Source organism: Lygodium microphyllum, chromosome 9 (genome assembly GCF_053477565.2).
Source record: "Lygodium microphyllum isolate KBCC chromosome 9, Lygodium_microphyllum_v1.1.10, whole genome shotgun sequence".
NCBI classification, from domain to species: domain Eukaryota; kingdom Viridiplantae; phylum Streptophyta; class Polypodiopsida; order Schizaeales; family Lygodiaceae; genus Lygodium; species Lygodium microphyllum.
Genome location: NC_141143.1, coordinates 106240483 through 106260893, shown reverse-complemented (window position 1 = coordinate 106260893; position 20411 = coordinate 106240483). Strand labels below are relative to the sequence as shown.

General features: G+C 37.5%; 1 long non-coding RNA gene across 1 annotated transcript; it reads right to left on the bottom strand.

Moving 5' to 3' along the window:
• Window positions 1-1137: 1137 nt before the first annotated feature.
• On the bottom strand, window positions 1138-4867 carry LOC148031393 (uncharacterized). The gene is made up of 3 exons (XR_015691994.1): window positions 4545-4867; window positions 1464-1509; window positions 1138-1376 (listed from the first exon to the last, which is right to left on the bottom strand). It is a non-coding gene; the product is annotated as an uncharacterized LOC148031393 (long non-coding RNA).
• Between the last annotated feature and the right edge of the window lie 15544 nt (window positions 4868-20411).

Genomic DNA, 20411 nt, shown 5'->3' with positions numbered 1-20411 from the left:
ACATATAGATATTAGAGATATTATAAAAGAAACTACGGATCATAAAAATCAATGCTTTTCTTTTACAACCTTAACATTTTTCTTGTATGTAGCCCATCCTCCATACATGTGACATTGAGATCACCTAAAAAATGGCCCATTGGTGATGTCACAAAATAGTTGCATGAAAACTTCAAGATTAATTGTAGCCACTTTTTTGGTATTCCCTTTCATTGAACTGCTACACACACACACACACACACACACACACACACACACACACACACACACACACACACACACACACACACACACACACACACACACACACACACACACACACACACACACTTAAGATAGCCATAGTCCTACAATTACATTACTAATCCCCTAACCCACATATCTAAAATATTATAGGTTAAGCTAGCGTTACATTTTTCCAACATAACATACGATGGATGCTTGTACATAACCTCGTAACATATAATTTAGGATGCATATGATGCGTAATATGTGTCAATAAGGATTATGCACTTAAAGTTAATTCACTCAATAGGATAAGCTATATCAACAACAAATTCTTAACCCCAGACGACTAGCGTAATTGAACTAACCTTAAAGTTCGGTTTGGTAGGGAAAGAAGGTATGGATGCTCGTTTATCGCATTAACAGGCATGACTAGTGATATTAACAACTAAACTATTAACTTGGAAAGCAAAAATGCGATCGAGTGTTGCGAATACATGCAATGCACGTGTGATGTGATCATCTTGGGTATAAAGCTACCCTCCATCCACCTTCTAAGTTCTCGTGTGTACCTATCTATGCATACCATGACAGTGCACGGCCACCTTTTGTATCCACCTCACTGAGGCTCCATCTCTTCATGTACTAAGTTCTAATGACCCACAAGTTGCCTCACACTCAGCATACTTGCCATTCTCACGCCCAGTGTTCACGAAAACATTTTTTATAGGTAATACAAAAACCTTTAAACATGTGAAAATGTAGTTTTTCCTCAAATTTTATAATTCACAAATTTATTTCTTAAAATTTTAAGGTATTTTACATTCAAATTCATAATGTAACTATTGACAACCTTGTATCAAATAATCTTGCATTCTAAAAAATTTTAATTTGCAAGATAGAGCTAATCACAAATAGGGATCCAAGATAATAGAGAGAAAGTGAACGAATCATACAAGGTAGCTCTATTCGTACTACAAAAAGAAGCTACTACCTTGAAGCTATATCAAGTGCATACTAGAAGTTTAACTATTGTCCTTTGACATTGGATGAGTCACATAGTCCCCATGCAATTTTTATTTTACAAAGTAAGACATGCAATTGTCCCAAAATTCCATGTTAGGAGTCATCTTCAAGCAAAAAAGCATCACCTTCACATAAAAAAGAGAGGTTATGTTAGCTTCAAAACAACTTTTTAAATATCTCAAACATATGTAAAGACAATGGCAAGACTCAACTCCTTAAGTAGGAGATGAAGAAGCCAATCGGTGAGCAAGTCCACACCTGTAAAATACATAATTTGAAAGCTCAAACATAAGTAATAGTTACATAAATATACTTTATAATAACATGAAAGTAAATATAACAAAATATAGAGCATTAAAAACCTTACAAATCAAGGTTAATGAGCACCATAGATATGCCTTGATGTTTTGCAAATTTTCCATGCTTCAATTGCTCTGGTAAAGTCCATTTCTTGTAGAGTACTGCCCTAAATAGAAATCATCATTAAAGCTTCCATATGTGTTGTATCTAGCTGATTTCTATTGCATGTCTTGACTAGGTTTTGAATGGAAAAGCCTCTTTCACAAATGGCAATGCTTGAATACTGCAATAGTGCAATTTGACTAAGCTTTAATAAGTTTTGATACTTCTTGCATAGCACTCAGTTGAAGCTAATTCGAGTCCAAGTATCTTTTAAAGCTAGGTTTTTCCAATCTAAGGAACCTTGGACTTTGAAAATCTGAAATACCCTCCTTAAGCTCACATCATCAATCACACCTTCGTATACATGACTATCAATTGTTTTAGGAGATGCATAAAATTCAATCAAGGCATTCACTTCTTCAATCCCATACATCTTGAAAAGTTGTCCAATGGGGAAGGAAGAGGGACATAATATGTTTAAGTTCTTCAAGATGGAGTTGTCTTCAAACCTCTCTCTCAAACCACCCAACAATTGAGAGCAATAGTCTTTTTGAAAAGTAAGAGCAATATGAAAATTAGTCCCTATCGCACATCTTTGTAAGTTCACACCATGAAAACAATCACCTTTCATAGATGATCTCAAAGATGCCAAGTGACCTATCTTAAAGCCATAATCAAGAATAATAGGATATCCTTTGCTATCATGATTCCAAGCATTAACATCCACAATTGGGTCAATAATAAACTCTAACTCAATGGCTCCAATAGCAGCATTAATAATACTAGGAATGGTTGTGACATCCACAAAATCATTCTGAAATGTGTAGCTCAAATGTGATACATGTTCCAACAAATCAGCAAGAAAATGCATGATGTAAACAAACTCAAAGCATGATACCTGCTCAGAAAGAGATGGATTTTGAATGCACAAAAATTCCAAAAGTTGCTCAAAAACCTCACAAATGGTTTGAAGAACTTTGTGCCAGCTTAGCCATCCGATTTTATGAATGTTCTTTACATGAAGCGTAGAACAATCAAACTCTTGCTCTAATTGTTCTAACATTTTTATACGTGAAGGACTTCATTTTATGAAGGCACCAATTTCATTAAGAATCATATCTACTTTGCATGCATAATCACTTTCCCTCATTGCATCACCTGCACATAGATGCAGTCGATGTGCAACACAATGGACTGCATTAAGAAATGGACTAACTTTCTTTAACATACTAACAATGCCATTTTCTTTTCCCACCATTATTGATGCACCATCTGATCCAAAACTAACCATATTTGACACATCAACTCCATGTTTTGCAAAAAGTTCTGAAAGCAATGCATACAATCCTTTTGCTGACTTGTCATATACTTCTAGCAAACCAAGAAAAGAAACATGTGGCTCATTTCTCCACATGTAGCTAACATACACAATCATATGTGAAGTAGCTGAGACATCTATAGATTCATCTACATATAGCTCAAAGAAAGAAGATTGCTTTACCTTGTCAATAATATCATTTTTCATAGAATCAACAATAAAAGACACAGACATGGCTGCAACCTTGTCGTTGTTATACATGTATTCTAGAACATTTTTAGCACCACAACAACACAATAGTTCCAACTATGGAGCAAACTTCAAAAAAGACATATTATGCTTTGCAATGAAAAAAGCTACTCTAAACAGACATAGCACACTATCATCTGCATTATCTTACTGTCTTTGTAACCCATTTTCAAATGCCTTTTGATTGTGTCCTTACACATAAGCTGCAAACTTATGTGCCTTGGAGTCTGCGTGCTGCTCTATCGCACTAAGTTGAATATGATTTTTGCATATGTTACACTTCTTACACTTCTTATGATTTTTGCATATGATACAAAATACTCTTTCTAGTGATCCTAATATTCATCCCATGTGCACCATGCTCTTTTAATACGAATTACCTCTTCCTCACCCATATTTTCTGCAATGCATGCATCTACCTCTGAGATGCTACCATTGCTTTCAACATTCGAGTCCTTAGAGTTTTCTACTTTCATTGATGTAAAGCATGGTATAGTTAAGAGTGATGTTTGCTTTTGCTTCTTTTTCTTTTGCTGAGTATCTTTCATTTTCTACAACTAAACAAAAGAAAATTAAGATTACTATTATTTTTATTTCAAAAGTTTACCCCATCAGTATTAAGGCCTCCTCATAAGATCATTAGAGACCATTGCAAAAGGGGTGTAAGCTATTATACAAACTTAGATTAATTGATACTTAGTAACATTTTCATCCATTCATTCATTCTTCTATCCATGCCCCCAATGAAATCAACAATGCTTGCTTTGTTGCTTGATCAAATGAGAGAGGAAGATGAAGAAGCAAAAAAGAGCTCCTAGCCAAATGATGTGTTCCAAACTTAGATGTACAAATTTTGCTTGCTTGCAAATGATTGTGCATGGTGGGTAATGCCAACTTTTCTTGTACTAAAACAATTCATTATGCAAAATTCACGGTATAACTAGTGCAAGGCCCTCACACACACACACACACACACACACACACACACGCACACGCACGCGCACGCGCACGCACACCCACCCACGCACGCACGCACGCACGCACACACACACACATTTCTAGTTTTGGTGAATCTCAAATGAATACCAAGATTAACTATCTTCTAAGGTTCTCATTGGTGTATATAGGTAGAGCTTCTAATCTCGCATGAATCTCAAATGAATTTCAAAATTAACTATGCTCTAAAGCATTCTCACAACTATATTTAGAGCTGTCACAACTAGATTTAGAGCTACTACAACTAGAACTACCGCAAATTTGATTCAAGACAAATAATTTCATCATCAAAATAAATTTTGAATTGCCTAGTAGGCAACCCTGGCACCTGTTGTAGCACTCAAGGAGATCGTAGAAGTGGGATCCTGTTGGAGGAGCCCATGGAGCCATCAATAGCACTAGAGGAGCTGCAAGAGGACTGTTGGAGGTGCCACAAGAGGATGGGGGCTGGAGCAAGAAGAGGACGTGAAGGAGGACACTGTGCTGGGCCACTAGAGGAGCCACAGGAGGAGGCAGCACCGTTGGAGGAGCTTTAGGATGGAGGAGGCAGTGCCGTTGGAGGAGCTACAAGAGGACGGGGCTTGGAACGTTGTGCTGGAGCTAGAGGCAGTGCCACACTGGAGAAGCTGCAGGATTGCTGGAGGTGTCACAAGAGGGCAAGGGGATGGAGTAAGAAGAGGACACGGAGGATGATGTGTTGGAGCCAGAGGAGGCAGTGCCACTCGAGGAGTTGCAGGAGGACTATTGGAGGCGCCATTGGAGGAGGTAGTGTTGGAGGTGGAGGAGCACTTTTGGAGGAGGAGTCGGAGGATGCAGTGCTGCCGCTACTAGTGTGGGTGTAGGAGGGGGGCATCGTAAGAGTGGTGGGGGTTTGAAGAAGGAGGGGGAGAGAGATGGAGTAGTGGAAGAAGGAGGGGGAGATGGAGGAGTTGAAGAAGGAGTTGGAGATGGAGGGGGGAGTCACAGCTCTCAGAGGTGGAGGAGTGGAAGGAGTGAGAGATGGAGTTGAAGAAGAAGAGGGAGATGAAGGCCACGACTACCCATTTTCAAACTTTGTCAAGATGAAGACTCAAGGGACCATTTAATAAATTTAAATTTGCTCAGTTTGACAGTCACACTAAATATTATTGAAAGTTGAATCTTACCATGCGAATCATAATTGCCAAGTCATGACTCATCATTCATGAGTTATGCTTCATGAGTCATGACTCATGAGTAAAGATGCAAGAGTTTTTATTATTTAATAATTTAAAATGATATATTAAATAAAATAATTGTAACTAAAAATATATTTATAATACATATCATTCAAATACGTTTTAGGAATATAATATCGAGTCAAAAATTTTATACTTGATAATTTTTTCATTTATTTATTGTTTCAAATATTGTTTTACATGCAAATAATTTATCTTCTCTTTTTAATGAAATTTGCTAAACCTTTTATCTATATTTTTAAAGGTGATTTTTATAAATTTGCAATTCATTTTACATTAAACCTCGATTTTTCGTGAACACTACTTCGGCGTCTCGCATTGCATTCTACCCGCCTCATCACTTTCTTTGCACCTCGCCTCATCTCCATCAACTAGTTTTATACTAGACCACGACACCTGAGTCTTGCGTAGCCTAGCCCATGTACACCTCCTGGTCACCATCATTAGCCACATGTTGTTGGCCAGCCAATCCACGTAACGAGCGCTTATGGTACACCTCGCCACTTATAAGACGGTAACTCGAGTGAGCTACTCGAATGGCGGCAATATTAGTCAACACTCGAACCACATTGTGAGCTCATTCCACGGTCATATATTATCATTCCCCATTTATTACTAAGACTAATCTCACCATAACCTCCCTACTACTACTGATGCTCATAGGTTAGATGTGAAGTGTTGCTTGGATACACGAACAACTGGCAGCTACTAATTTGTGTCAGCTAGTGTATATATAAACATGTCGACTATAGTATAGTTACTAGTCAGCATGGGCTCATTGCCAACCCACCACACTCTCTTGGAGTGCGATGATTTTAAGGGGTTGATATTGCACCTAATTGTTTTAAGATTTGATATTGGATGATTATCTAACATTGGACAGATGCACATGTTCGTAGTTACATCCTACTTTTAGTACTCCACCCCCTCCCCCCTATGACCTCTTATCACATCTACTTAGGCACCTATCTACAGTATTCTTGGGCATGGCATTTAGTGTAGCCTTCTTGCATACAAGCTCCAGATTAATGTGGTGTTAACATATAATGGGATATAGTTAGGGGTTCATACACCTCTAATATTGGCATATAGACTTGGTATCAAGCTCTAAATTAATGTGGTGTTAACATACAATGGGATCAATCCCTTTTAGAACCTTATAGGACCAAGTTAACACATCCAAGTTCTCTTTTAGTAAGTCACAAAGGACCGATAACTCCTCCTTATGAAGGCTACTATCCACTTTGAGGTGACATTCAATACCATATACATCAACAAAGGTTAACTGCTTTTCATCTTCCACTTCTTTGATAAAGGTCCTGTATACAAGTTTTGGGTACAAACTAGACTCCTTCAAGGGAGTTGCTGATGCTCCAGTAGAACTAGCCTCTTCTTCCTTCTTTGACTGTAACTGCTTTGATATTGGTGGTTGCTAAAATGAGATAAGGGTTATTTCTAATTTTATTTTAGGGATAACTACTTCTTGACTCAAGGATTTATAGTTCGAGGATGTGTCTAGGAATGTCACTGAATAAGGATTATCTTATTTGCTTTTCTTTTGTGGCATTGGTGCTTGTTGGCAAGATGCATCATCGTTATCTTTACTTGAGAAAGGTGAATCATGGCAATAAAAGTCACTAGTGAAGGAAATCCTAGTTTGCTTAATCCATTTGTTGTACAACCTCTGTATGCTTTGAGGACCATTAATCAGCTTCAAAGGGACCATCGTCATTCCATCTAATACTAAGGGATCCTCATAATTTGTCTTCTCTCTTGATTGAATCAATTTATTTGCTTCACTTTCATAACATTGCTTCATCACTTTCATCATCTTCCTCTTCAAACTCTAATTATGCTTTTAGAAAGGCTTCGTAGTAGGAGAAAAATTACACTTTCATAACCTTGCTCATCACTTGGTACACAAGGAAGCATGAGAATCATGAGTGCTACCCATATCAAATGGAAATCCATCCATGGGATCATAGAATCCTTCGTTAGTGGCATGCTCTTCTTCATGAATCTCTTCAACCATTGGGTATGCATCAATATGCAGTAAATTTCTCTCTTGATCTTCTTATTCTTCAACTTCCACATCTTGAGTGATCACCATATTGATTTTTGAGTTCTTAGCTTTACACTTCAGCTTATGATCTTGTGACCACTTCTCCCCACATTTGAAGCATAATCCTTTTGCATGCACTTGTCTAAGTTCATCGTGAGGAAGAAACTTGTTATTAGAATTGTTTTGAGATAGTTTACGAGCATTTTCAGCTCTTGAAAAAGTGCCCCTTGTTTGAACCACATTTCTAAAATTTTACCCATTTTTTTGTGCATAATTTTCACCTTGTTTAAAGACATAAATAGTAGGAATTGTTGGCACTTTGTTGTTATAACTATTTTGGTTGTTATAACCCTTGTTTTCTTGCTTAAAAGAGTCTCTTGATTGGCTAAAAACTTGCTCATATTTTGTAGGTTGATTGGAAATATTATTGCCCATACTCCTCTATTAAAAATTTCCTACATCTCTCTTGTACTTTAAGGAGTATCTTTCAACCAATTGGATGGCCTCATGTAATGTTTTTGGTTGTTGAGCTCCTATCTCCAATGACAGGGGCAAGGTCAAGACAAAAAATGTACTTATTCAGCTTAGCAAAATCTGAAATGCCTTCAACATACATGGAGAGATTCAAGTAGGTATTGGAATAGTCTCTAACTAACATTCCTCTTTGAGCACATGCATACCATCTTCTTTGGACCCTTTCTTTTCCAAAGGAGAAACAAAAACATCAAGCATTGCCTGCTTGAACTCCTCCCAGGTGAGAAAGTTTTTCCCAATCTTGTGCATGTAACGCCACCAAGTATGGGTGTAACCTTCAAGATGAAGAGCCACGAAATAAATATTGGTTTCTTCACTTCGAAGATAAAGGGTGAAGTACAATTCAAGCTTATTAATCCACTCCTCCCATTCCAAAGGTGAAGCATTATCCGCTTTGAAATTAGTGATATTGATCATTTTCTTATATTCTTTTTCATTGTAAGATGGCTGCCCATAAGAATGTTGCCTCCATGAATCTTTGTTCCATGAGTTTTGCCTAAAAGTAGGTGGCCCAAAACCATAAGATGAGGATTGACCATTTGAAACATGTTCTTGGTTTGGGATATCATGGGCTGATCTTCGCTCATCATACCTTCCACCTTCATGAACTTGCTTGTTGATTGCATTTCCTTTTTTTTACATTTGAGGGCCGATGATAAAAAGTATCATAGAAAGGGTCAAATCCATGATAATTATTATCCCATCGATTGTTATCTGTTCCCCTTCATATCTATGACTATCTTTTAGGTTGCTAAATGAGGCCTTGGGGTATGAATGCCATGGATTTTTGAAGGGTGATGGTTGCCCCTCAATCTAGATGGTTCTCCCCTTTCAAATGTATTCATAGCTAGTTGAGAACTCTCTTTGTTTGGATAGGAAGGATTACCAACAAAGGGGATTGCATATGGATGTTCAATAGTTTGAGGTTCCCTTTGTGGCTTGCTCCCAATTTCCTTTTGGCTGAGATGAGTTCTTGGAATAAAGATTTGTTGCTTTGCTGCAAATCAGAGATTTCCTTGTTTACTTATGCCATCCCTTGCAAAAATCTTGATTCATATGTGTCAAGCCTTCATTCAAAGTCTTCAAATCCTATGAAAGGCCTTCATTGACATGTTCCAACTCTTTTGACAGTAAAAGGTAATCATTCACTACATGGACTTCATGTATGTCATCCCGTCCTTTATGTGTAATGTAAGCAATCCCAATTCTTAAATATTCATCTATTTTTTCAACATTATGGGCTTCATTTGTGTAATTTCGATCCTCTTGAAAGTCCTTGACACCATCATTCGATGCTTCAATAATGGGGTCTTTCTTCTTATTCTTAGCCATTACAAGACAGTGTTGTAATAGTAGACAATTTGTCAATTAAACCCTTGTTTCTCTCAGAGTATAGCACCAATCCCAATGCTTAATAGCTCTGTGGAAATATTATTATATGGGGATATGCATATTTCAAAAGATATGGACTTGGGTTGGATATTTTGGGTGGAATAATATCAAATAATGTCCCCCTGTATGATATCTGGGTGTTGTCTCATTATACCTAGTGTCAAAAAATCAAAAATAACTTGAGCTCCCAATATTGGGTTGCCAAAAAATTTTCTTCAAATCAAAGCTCCCCTCTTCAAAGGGAGCTATCAAGTTCTCAAATCGAATCAAGATAGAATTTTTAGTAATTGAATCTTTGGGTCTAAATAGACGTTTCCTGCACCTTGTCCACCACTTGTAAGTACCCTGTTTGACCATGTAGGAATAGCCTAAGTGGAAGAAACCCTTGTAAGCCATTATAGCAACTAAAATAGGGTTATGGAACACCTATAAGGCTCAAGGATAACTTGTAGATTGGTAGATACTTGGTGTAAGACCTGTAAAAAAACTTTATCTACCATCTATAGGTATCCTAAAAATAGGAGATGCCATACACCTCTTCCAATGGAACCTTCAACCACCTGTGATACCTTGAATAGGATTGATCAATGTTGTACTACTATCAAACTTTGAAAATGGGGAATGTATCTACGCCTAAATTTGAAAATTGCATGGTTTTAAGACAAGAGGGGTGTGCAAAGTTCCTCCTCAAGCCATGTGGACAGTAGCACCCTCTTAGCTTATTGTGCCTAAAATTTGCATTGAATCCCTAGTCATCATCCCCATGCTTCATCCTTACCACTGGCATCTTGAACAAGTCACTTAAGTGACTACAAAGTTACTATACCAAGCCACATACTCATGAACTTCCAAGACTTCCATGACACTGTCACATTTGACCATACAATGAGCAAGTTTGTGAAGTGTATTAAGTAAGAAGCTCTGTCACTTACCAATCTATAGTCATCTATATAACAATACATCTCCTGCTTTCACACTCTATGCCAAACATCCCACGACAATGGGTTTGGAAACAACTTCATGGTGTGCTTTAGCTTCAAGTTAAGATTCAACACTAGCGACCTCTTCCTCGTGCATGGGAGCTTATACAACATCTTCACATCTCTTGATAGCCATGGAATAGACTTTATGACCTTTGATAGAGCATTCCTACTATACAAGGAAGAGAGGGAAGAGCTCAAAGGGTTCCAACAAGGCTTCTACATGATTGCAAAAGAGAGAAAGGAAGAGACCTTTGTCACACTTAGTAGGATGGAGTCTCCACACAAATTGTCTATTTTTTAGATGCTCCTACCCCTATTTATAGAGTACTCGAGGAGGGTTTTGCCTTTAGCATCAAAGTGGGGCTCCACTTTTGGAACCCGATCTCTTTTTGCCTTTGAAAAAGGAAATTATTTTATGAATTTTAAAGAAAAGAGAGCTTGAACACATAATAGGCAAGCATTTAGCATCCGTTGTCTTGACTTGCTTTTGCACACTTTCACCTTCACCACTCCCCCAACTTGCCTTTGCAATGATCTTCTAGTTCTAACCCATCATTTTTCTCACCATGTACACAGTGAAGGTCATCCAACATTAGGAACAATGCTACGTATTTGTTACCATGTGTCACTATCTCAATGGTCAAGACTTGATCAAAGTACCATTGCTTGCAAGCCCCCCACTATCAAAGAGGCTCCACTTTATCGTGAACAAACAAAGCACTAATGCACTCAAGTTCTATGTACTCTACTTGTATACTCGACCTTTGAACCAAATATATCAAGCCTACAATTTTTGTCTTCAAAATTTCAAGTGCCAATGCTTGGATATTCAAGAAAGATATAGAGTCTCAACTTGTTACACTTCTACCTCAAGTTGTTGAAGTAGAGGTCTGCTCCCTTGGACTAGATAGAGGTGGGTTTGTTCTTCTAGTTTCTCATAGTACATTGACACACTTTCATGGTGCATTAACATGCTCTACGTCATCGTGTATTCTCTCATTTTCTTTATTTCCATCTCCTTCTTCTTTCTAGGAGAGGTGATCTTTTAAAGTATCTTGAAGTAATACATGGAGTGGAGAGAGCTTGTGTGTGCAATAGACTGTATGTGGCTGAAGTATGCATGTTGTGCATATGTGTATATAGTGTTTAGTGTGTGCATGGAAACAATGTTTGTGTGTATAGCATACATGCATGTGTGTGTGTGTGTGTGCACGCGCGTGCGCATGCGCGTGTGCGTGTGCACATGTGTGAGACATATAATGTATCATGTTTAGAGTTTAGTGCATGTATCATGTATGTGTGTGTGTGTGTGTGTGTGTGTGTGTGTGTGTGTGTGTGTGTGTGTGTGTGTGTGTGTGTGTGTGTGTGTGTGTGTGTGTGTGTGTGTGTGTGTGTGTGTGTGTGTGTGTGTGTGTGTGTGTGTGTGTGTGTGTGTGTGTGTGTGTGTGTGTGTGTGTGTGTGTGTGTGTGTGTGTGTGTGTGTGTGTGTGTGTGTGTGTGTGTGTGTGTGTGTGTGTGTGTGTGTGTGTGTGTGTGTAGGGACTTAAGTGTGGGTATAGTGTGTGTGTTTATGACTAAGTGTGTGTGACTAGAGTGGAGGGAATCTAAGTGTGTGTGTGACTAAGTGTTTGTTAGTATTGGTATCTATCCATCATGTAGTGCATGACTATAGTGTGAGCGAAGAAGTGTGTGTGACAAAATGTGTATGACTAAGTGTTGTGTGTGTATAGTTTGAGTAAGTGTTTATGAATCATGTGAAAGTGCTGACTTTCAAAGTGCTCTTATTATCTCCAACCATGTCGATAGGGTGCCAATGCTTTGTGCCTTGAGAGCTATAATGCACCAATGCTTCAAACCTCTACCACCAACTATCATTATAAGTGGCCTTTGATCCCCTCACTCCAATCCCTTTGATCATAGTGTCATCAATGCTAGGTCTCAAGCAATGCAACAAAAGCACCAATGCTTCTCATCCCAGTGAGCAAAAGCATTTGGTGCTTCCCTTCTCCATGAAAAATGTGCCATATCAAATGTGCAAGGTGAAATGTCCATGTTTTAGTGCTCAGCTTACTAGTGGATACCATGATTGCAATAGAAGTGTTAGCGCTTTCCATTCTCATAGTCGAAAGCATTGGTTCTTACCACCATAAGCAAGATCTATTTCTGGTCATCACACAATGGCTCTAATTCCCTTTGAAGTTGTTCTTGTTGATGATGTAGTTGTTGCTATTGTCATTGCCATCATCTTGTATTGAAGGTTGCTCATATTGTCCCTATGGAATAAGATCATGTACATGCACCTCTATATCTCTATTATACTTGGCCTCCTTAGACAATGAGACATCCTTAGGTTCATCAAACACAACTTCATGGAGCCTCTCGAATGACAACATATCCTTGGGTTTATCTAGAATTGATTCATAGGACAAAAAAGCATACTAAGGTTTATCTAACACAGTAATGGGGGTCCTTAAATGTGGAGAGAACCTTTGATTCATTTGGCATGACTTCATGGGGCCATTCTATTTGAGTTGGTTGCAACATTGATATGATGGCTCTAGTTCACTATGGTGATGGTGGCCATTTGATTTGAGTTGGCTACAACATTGACACATTTCAAGTTACTCGTGATAGTGTAGGCTTAAGTCTACGTAGTGATTGTGCAATAATTGTGCTCAAACATAGATAATGATATGAGCTTTGAGGGACTCTAAAATTTGAGTATTATATACATCAATCAAATCGCATGCACAACCTATGAAAGTAAATATAAAATGTGTAGTAGACTTCCTAGAGTGTACAATCCCTACAAAATCAGTATCTATATATCCAAGAATAGATGCATCCTTCCTTTTGAAGCATATGTACATAGACCTAGTGCCATTCAAGTATAAGATGATACTCTTTACTGCCTCCTAATGCTTATTGCCATGGTTTTCCACATACTTATTCACTATTCCCATTGCATAGGTAAAAGTCAACCCCTTTCTCTTGCTTAAATTCACTGGCCACCAGTCTTACAATATGCTCATGTATTGGCTGCCCATACTCTTGAAAAACTATGAATCTTAACTATTTTAATGGGCTACTTATGCATTTTATCCTTATTAAAGATAACAACTTGGCTACATACTATCTTCTTTGATTCATAGCCCATTTCACCTAATTCTCCATAGCCAAGAAAAATGTATTTCTTAGACTTAGGATCAATCTTACTCTTCTTGTCTCTAGGTATATGCATAAATGCCTCACAGCCAAAAACACACAAGTGACCATATCTAGGTCTCTTGCTAGACCATATCTCCTCTGGTATCTTGCCATCCAATGGCTTGTTAAGAAACCTATTGATCATATCTAGGTCTCTTGCCAAACCATAACTCCTCTGGTATCTTGCCATGAAATGGATCAAATGCATTGTTGTCTAGCTTCACTCCCCAAAATCCATTAGTGAGACCAGCATTAAAGAGCATACTATGGACCCTTTCCCAAATCGTCTTACTCATCTTCTCAGCCACACCATTTTACACAAGATTCTCAAGAGTTATCAACTCTCTCTTGATACCACAACTTACAGAAAAGTTCATAAAAGCATGCGAGGTATACTCTCCACCATTATTAGTCCTCAAGTCGATAACTTTCTGAAATGCATCCAACACATCACTCTCTTTCTAGCATTATAAGTAGATAAATGCTCCCTATGTGAAGTAACATGAAATGATACTCTAGAATCCATAAATCAATTCTAAGACATATCATTATCCATGCCCAAGAATGCATCACCAAACAGAGGATACAAAGAAGACATTATCAAAAAAGTATATAGATCGAAGACAAAGTACATGAAAAATGCCTTTACAAACCCATTTCATCCCACATAATCTCTACAAAGTGAGTATAAACTAGATGGAAAATACTCCAAGATCAGAAATTCTTCAAAACCTATCTACATCAAGAGTAGGAAGCCTCCTAATCTGAACTAATCACTGCTAATTAAATATTATAGAAATATTTATGTGATAACATGGATATCCTATAGCTTTCAAATAATGAAAAGAATGTGGAGAGTAGACCACATGATGAAAATGTATTAAGACAAGTCATTTTTAGTGTAAACAACCTCGTGGAGTATCCAAATCAACAACACGGTCCATAGACATCATTATCTTGGGAAATCATCAAGTCTCTCTCTCTTTATGTTTCTTTGTTGTTTACAGACACAAGCAAACCCCTTGCTTCACAACAAGTAGATACCAAGCTTAAGCAAGCCCTTGCTAGATCCAAGTAGATCCCTTGCTTCCAAAGAACAAGCTATCTTTGTGCTTAAGCAACCCTTGTGCTTAAATGCATCAAAACCATTTAGCAAGATCTCTTTCCAAGCATCCAAAGCCAAGCTATTTATCTCAAACCCAGTCGCAAATGGTTGCTAAACCATTGCCAAAGTGGGCTATTATAGCCCAAAATTAAGCCTCAATGGCTCAAAGACATCTTTAACTCAAATCTAGAACCCAGCGATAAGAATAGTGCCTCTACCAATGTGCAAACAAAAAACATCAATGTCAAAGAAAAATCTTGAATCCTTGACCTTCATGGCAAAGCTTTACTCCTTGTGCCCCTCCCTTCAAGCATCTCCCATGAACACTGATGGTGGAATGCGATATAGAAGCTATGGAGTACAAGAGGGTTGAAAGAGAGAAGAACATAAGAGAGTTATGTGGGTACAAAATGAATGGTATCCTTATTCTTTGTTATCTTCACTTATATATGATTGCAAATTGTGTATATCTACAAGGGGTACTCACACGGCTATTGGCCATTGGCCTTTGCCAAACATTATCACCTTTAATTTATGGAGGGAGCATATTCAAGATGTCCTTATTCGAAAGAAGTAATTAAGACCCATAACATGCATAGATGGAAAACTAGCAGATATGTCTAAAGATGATTTATCAGATGCATTGACCAAATCCATTATTAGGCCGCACTTGGTAGAATCTATGTATTTTACAGATGTGAATGAGACCACTACACATGACTTATGGAAAAAGCTATGTAGCACTCATGGGAAATGAACTGTCTCTAATAAGGTGTATCTCATGAAAAATTTTTGGAGTTGAAAATGAGGGAGGGCTCTACTATTGCCTCCCACCTTAATGAATTCAATATCATATTCAATTAGATGTAAGCTCAAAAGTTGAAGTTTGAAGATGAAGTTATATCTTTTTGTTGTATTCCTTGCCTACATCACGCAACACCTTTAGAATAGCCATCAATAATTCAGCTCCAAATAGCGAGCTAAATTTTAGTGATATTATGGGTAGTTTATTAGCTAAAGAGATATGCACAAAATCCATGAGCCAAGGTAGAAATCGGTACAAAGGCAAGAACTAGGATAGTGGACATATCCAAGTCCAAGAAAGACATTGAATAATCCCATTTGAGTTGTTAATGAAGGAGAGCTCTAGAGTTGAAGTTTGAATATGAGGCCAAGCCAATCTTTTTGTTGTGCTCCCTGCCTGCATCATGGGACATCTTTAGAATAACCATCTTCCAGATGGTGAGTTGAAGTCTAGTGATGTTGTGGGTAGTTAATACACAAGAAATCCATGGACAAATGCAAAAATGGTCAGACATTAGCAAATCAAGAAAGAAGAGTTAGAAAGTAGTACAAAGGCAACATGTATAATAGTGGGCGGCATCTAGATCCAAAAAAGACATTGAATCCTTCCATTCTGCCATTTTGAAAAAGGAAGATAAGAATGTTATGTTCATATGACACACAATAGGCATGGATCAATCCATCTTGGTAATGACTATATATGTGATATGGTTGGTGCAAGTGATGTGTAGTTTCCTTTTGTAGTCTTCAAAATGTATGCCATGTACCCAAGTATACTAAGACCTTGAAATCTACTAACTGGCTGGATGGCTTTGATTACTCTACTACTTTTGGGAGTTTGTCCTAGAAAGTCCATAAGGGATCATTTGTTGTTACTAAAGGAGCCAAATGCCATCTTGTATCCTCTTCATATATCTTCTTTCAAAAATCATGTAATTGCCATAACTGAGCATCCAAATATACATTTGTGGCATCACTAATTGGGATATATGTCTTAAAAAGAATGGAAGTGCAATCACACTTGGATTACTTGCTTCTCCTGATTTTTTTTAATCTTTTTATTTACAAGCATTGTATATATAAAAAGCATGAACATTCAACCCATAAGAAAAACTGAAATAGAAAAAGAAGTGAGTCGCTTAACTTAGTACATATGTGGACCTATGTCTATAAGGTCTATAGAAAGGCATCCTATTTTATCACATTCATCGATAATGTAATTGGAAATGTGTGGGCTTTCACTATGGGCAGGAAAGATGATATGGTGAAATTGACTACTCTTCACACTATGCTTGCCTTGGTGGCTAAGATTGATATGGACCTTATATAATTGGATATCAAGACAACATTGCTACATGACGATCTTCATGATGAGACCTACATGCAATAGTCAGAGGGTTTTGTGGAACATGCTAAAGAAAAGCTTGTCTGCAAGCTGGAAATCGGTCTCAATGGATTAAAGCAAGCCCCACATGAATGATACAACAAGTTTGATGCCTTTATGTAGTATAATGGCTTCAAGAGAAGTGAGACACTAGAAAGACTAAAGATGACAACTTAATTGTGTTGATCCTTTATGCATATGATATGTTGACAATTGGAAATTTCAAATATGAGATTGATACCCTAAAGAAAATGTTAGTGAAAACCTTTGACATGAAGGATTTGGGACACATGCAAATCACATTCTTGGCATGTGCATAAATAAGGATAGGACAAAGAGATTGCTATGTTTGTCCCAAAAGGATTATGTTTGTTGCAATGTTTCAATATGGAGGTGGGGAAGAAAACTAGTACTCCATTGCCTCCATATGTGAAACTTAGTGGTGCTGATAATTGTCCCAAATCTAATGAGGAGAAGGTTGAAATGACCAAGGTTCCATATTCATCATGTGTAGGAACTCTCGTGTATGCTATGATTGCCACTCACACAAATATTGCATTTACAATGGGAGTAGTGGGCAAGTCCAATCTTGGAAAGAAGCTTTGGAAAGCAATGAAAGGAATCTTGAGGTACTTGAGTGATACAAGAGATATATGCATGTACTTTGGAGAAGGTAGTGATGGTGTACTTGGATACATATATGTAGATTATGTACTTGGATGCAAGAGATATATGCATGTACTTTGGAGAAGGTAGTGATGGTGTACTTGGATACATATATGTAGATTATGTACTTGGATGCAAGAGATATATGCATATACTTTGGGGAAGTAGCAATGGTGTACTTGGATACACAGATGTAGGGAATTTTGATAGTCGAAAGTCAACCACACGATATGTTTTTACCTTGTATAGTGGTGCAATCTCATGGATGTCTCACTTGTAGAAATGCATAGCATTAATGGCATGCAAAGAAGCCATATGGCTTACTCATCTAGTTGGATACTTGGGCCTTGATAAAGACGTGCCATTGTTGCACAATGATAGTGACAACGCCATTGTATTGGTAAAGAATCCTTTGTTTCATGCAAAAATCAAGCACATAAAAGTGAGGTATCATTTCATTCATTGAGTGCTTCAGGATAAGGGAGTTGGGCTTATCAAAGTTCAAATTAATGATAAACCTACAAACTTTCTCACCAAGAGTCTGCCCTCTAAAAATTTCGCTTATTATATGGAGTTGATGGACATTAATCTTGATTTTATCTCCAGCAATTTAATTCAATTCTTAGAAAGCTTGTGCCCTAGGATACACTCATGTCTAACCTAAAATAGACACTATAGGGGTTTGAGAGTTACACTCCCTACATCTTATGAATACTTACCTTAGCTTATTAATATCACATTATGTCCGTAAAGATTATGTGCATCAAATGCTTGAAAGTGGCTAGTACACAATAAACCAAGTAGGCATTATAATATACATAAACACCCCCCCCCCCCCCCCCTAATGGAAAAAACTATATTGTGTCTATCATTTGGGTGGGTTGTCCAAGAAGATCTATGTCTATATTCCTACCACTCACTCTAGCATGTGCTCAGTCTATGGTAAGGGATAATTGTCTTTCTTAGTGGTTGCAATGACCTTCTTGTAATTAAGAGATCCTCTAACTATTTCATTTTCCTTATTAACAACCACAATGGGTGACATCTATTCCACATGTTTGATTTTTTAAATGATTTTGGACGCTCATAATTTATTTGTATTATCATTTATTTCTTCAAAAATTGGAGGATTCATAGGATAAGGTATTTTCTTAAGTCTTGCCTCTATATGAGTTACTACCTTTGGTGGCATTCCCTTGAGTAAGAGTAATTCTAGGAAAACACATATATGGATTCCATGAGCTAGTTGATTAGCTTGACCTCTTTTTTAGTAGTAAGGTCATGAGCTAGCTTTGGGATTTTGAATCCTCTTATTAGGTTTATATCTTCAACCTTTTTTGTGCCTTCACAATGGGTTTGCTAGTTGAGGACTCACTCTTTGCCCCTAGCATCACTACAACCTAATCTCTTTACTTGCACTCAATGAATCTTTTGGGTAGATGTTACATCTTTTTTAGTCATTTTCTTCTTCAATCTTACTACTCTTCTTTTTCTCTTTTTCTTTTGCTTCCTTACATGCATTGATACATCCCTCTTGCATTTCCTCACTTGTATAAGTCTTGAGATTTCTTCATCATTGTCACCATTGGCTCTAAAGTTTGAAGTTGAAGAATCTAAGTTAGAATCTTCATATGAGGATCAATCACTCTTGAACTTGAAGAATCCAAGTTAGAATTGTCATCGAAGTATCAATCACTCTTACTAATGCCAACATCAAAAATCAATGGTGAGCTTTGGGATTTAGCTCTTGATCGTCCATGATTTAACAACCCCAACTACTTCAACAATTCTATGTCAAATCCACTTTAAATACAATTTTGTCTTCACTCTCTTGATTGGGACTTGACTTGAATCTACTCAATGTCTCTATGGTTGATGTCATAATTTGTGCTCTCATAGGCCAAACATGTGTGTGTAGTCCATATAAGCAACCTCTCCTTATCTTGGCTACCTACAAGTGCACATTTAAATTTGACTTTTGTTCATATGCACATGTGCACCTCTAAAAAGTTTTTTTTAATGAACTCTCTAGAGGCTGGAGGTAAGCTAGCTAGTTCCTATCCAATAATATTCAACAGAACTTTAGGGCTCCTCTCAACTCATACCTATGTTTAAGAATTGAATAAGGCATATCATCAAGCATTCACCTCATTGTGCATACCATAAGTATAGGAATATCTACACCAACTTCTTCTTTCTCATCCGCATTAAATTATCACACCAAAACTAAATTGGTTCTTGGCACTCCAATGTATGTGTAATAGGTGGCTTTCTTGAAATTTCCCTATTCACAAATGGCAAGTTTAGGGTTGCAAGGATGTGTATCCAATCTTCCTCCTCATCATCTATGGATACATAGCTACTCAACACCATGTCTCAAATAGTAGGTTCTATGCCTTCCAACATGAGACTAGATATCACATCTAGGTACGTTAGTGATGCTTTCCATGTTCCCATGCCAACTATCATGGCTTCTATTCTATTCTTGAAGAGCACTAAGTTGTTGCCTCAATCTTTTATTAATTTGGCATTTCTCATCTAGGTTTTCCCAAGATAGATTCTAGTCCACTTTCTTCATGACCATAAAGTCTACATAAAACTAGACTCTCATTTCACTACTCAATCCTTGAGTGCCTCTAAAGGTTTTACCCTTGATCTATTGTCATTTCTCTAACGAGAATACCACCAAGACCCATGGACCGCTTATTGATTCAAACATTTTAAGCCAAGAGTTATGGCTGCCTCTCACATAGCTATGTGCACTCTCTTACATACAAGTGTAGTGAGGTTACCTTTGAATTCAATCGAGTTGCATCCTCCCATGAATCTACCGATAGCTCC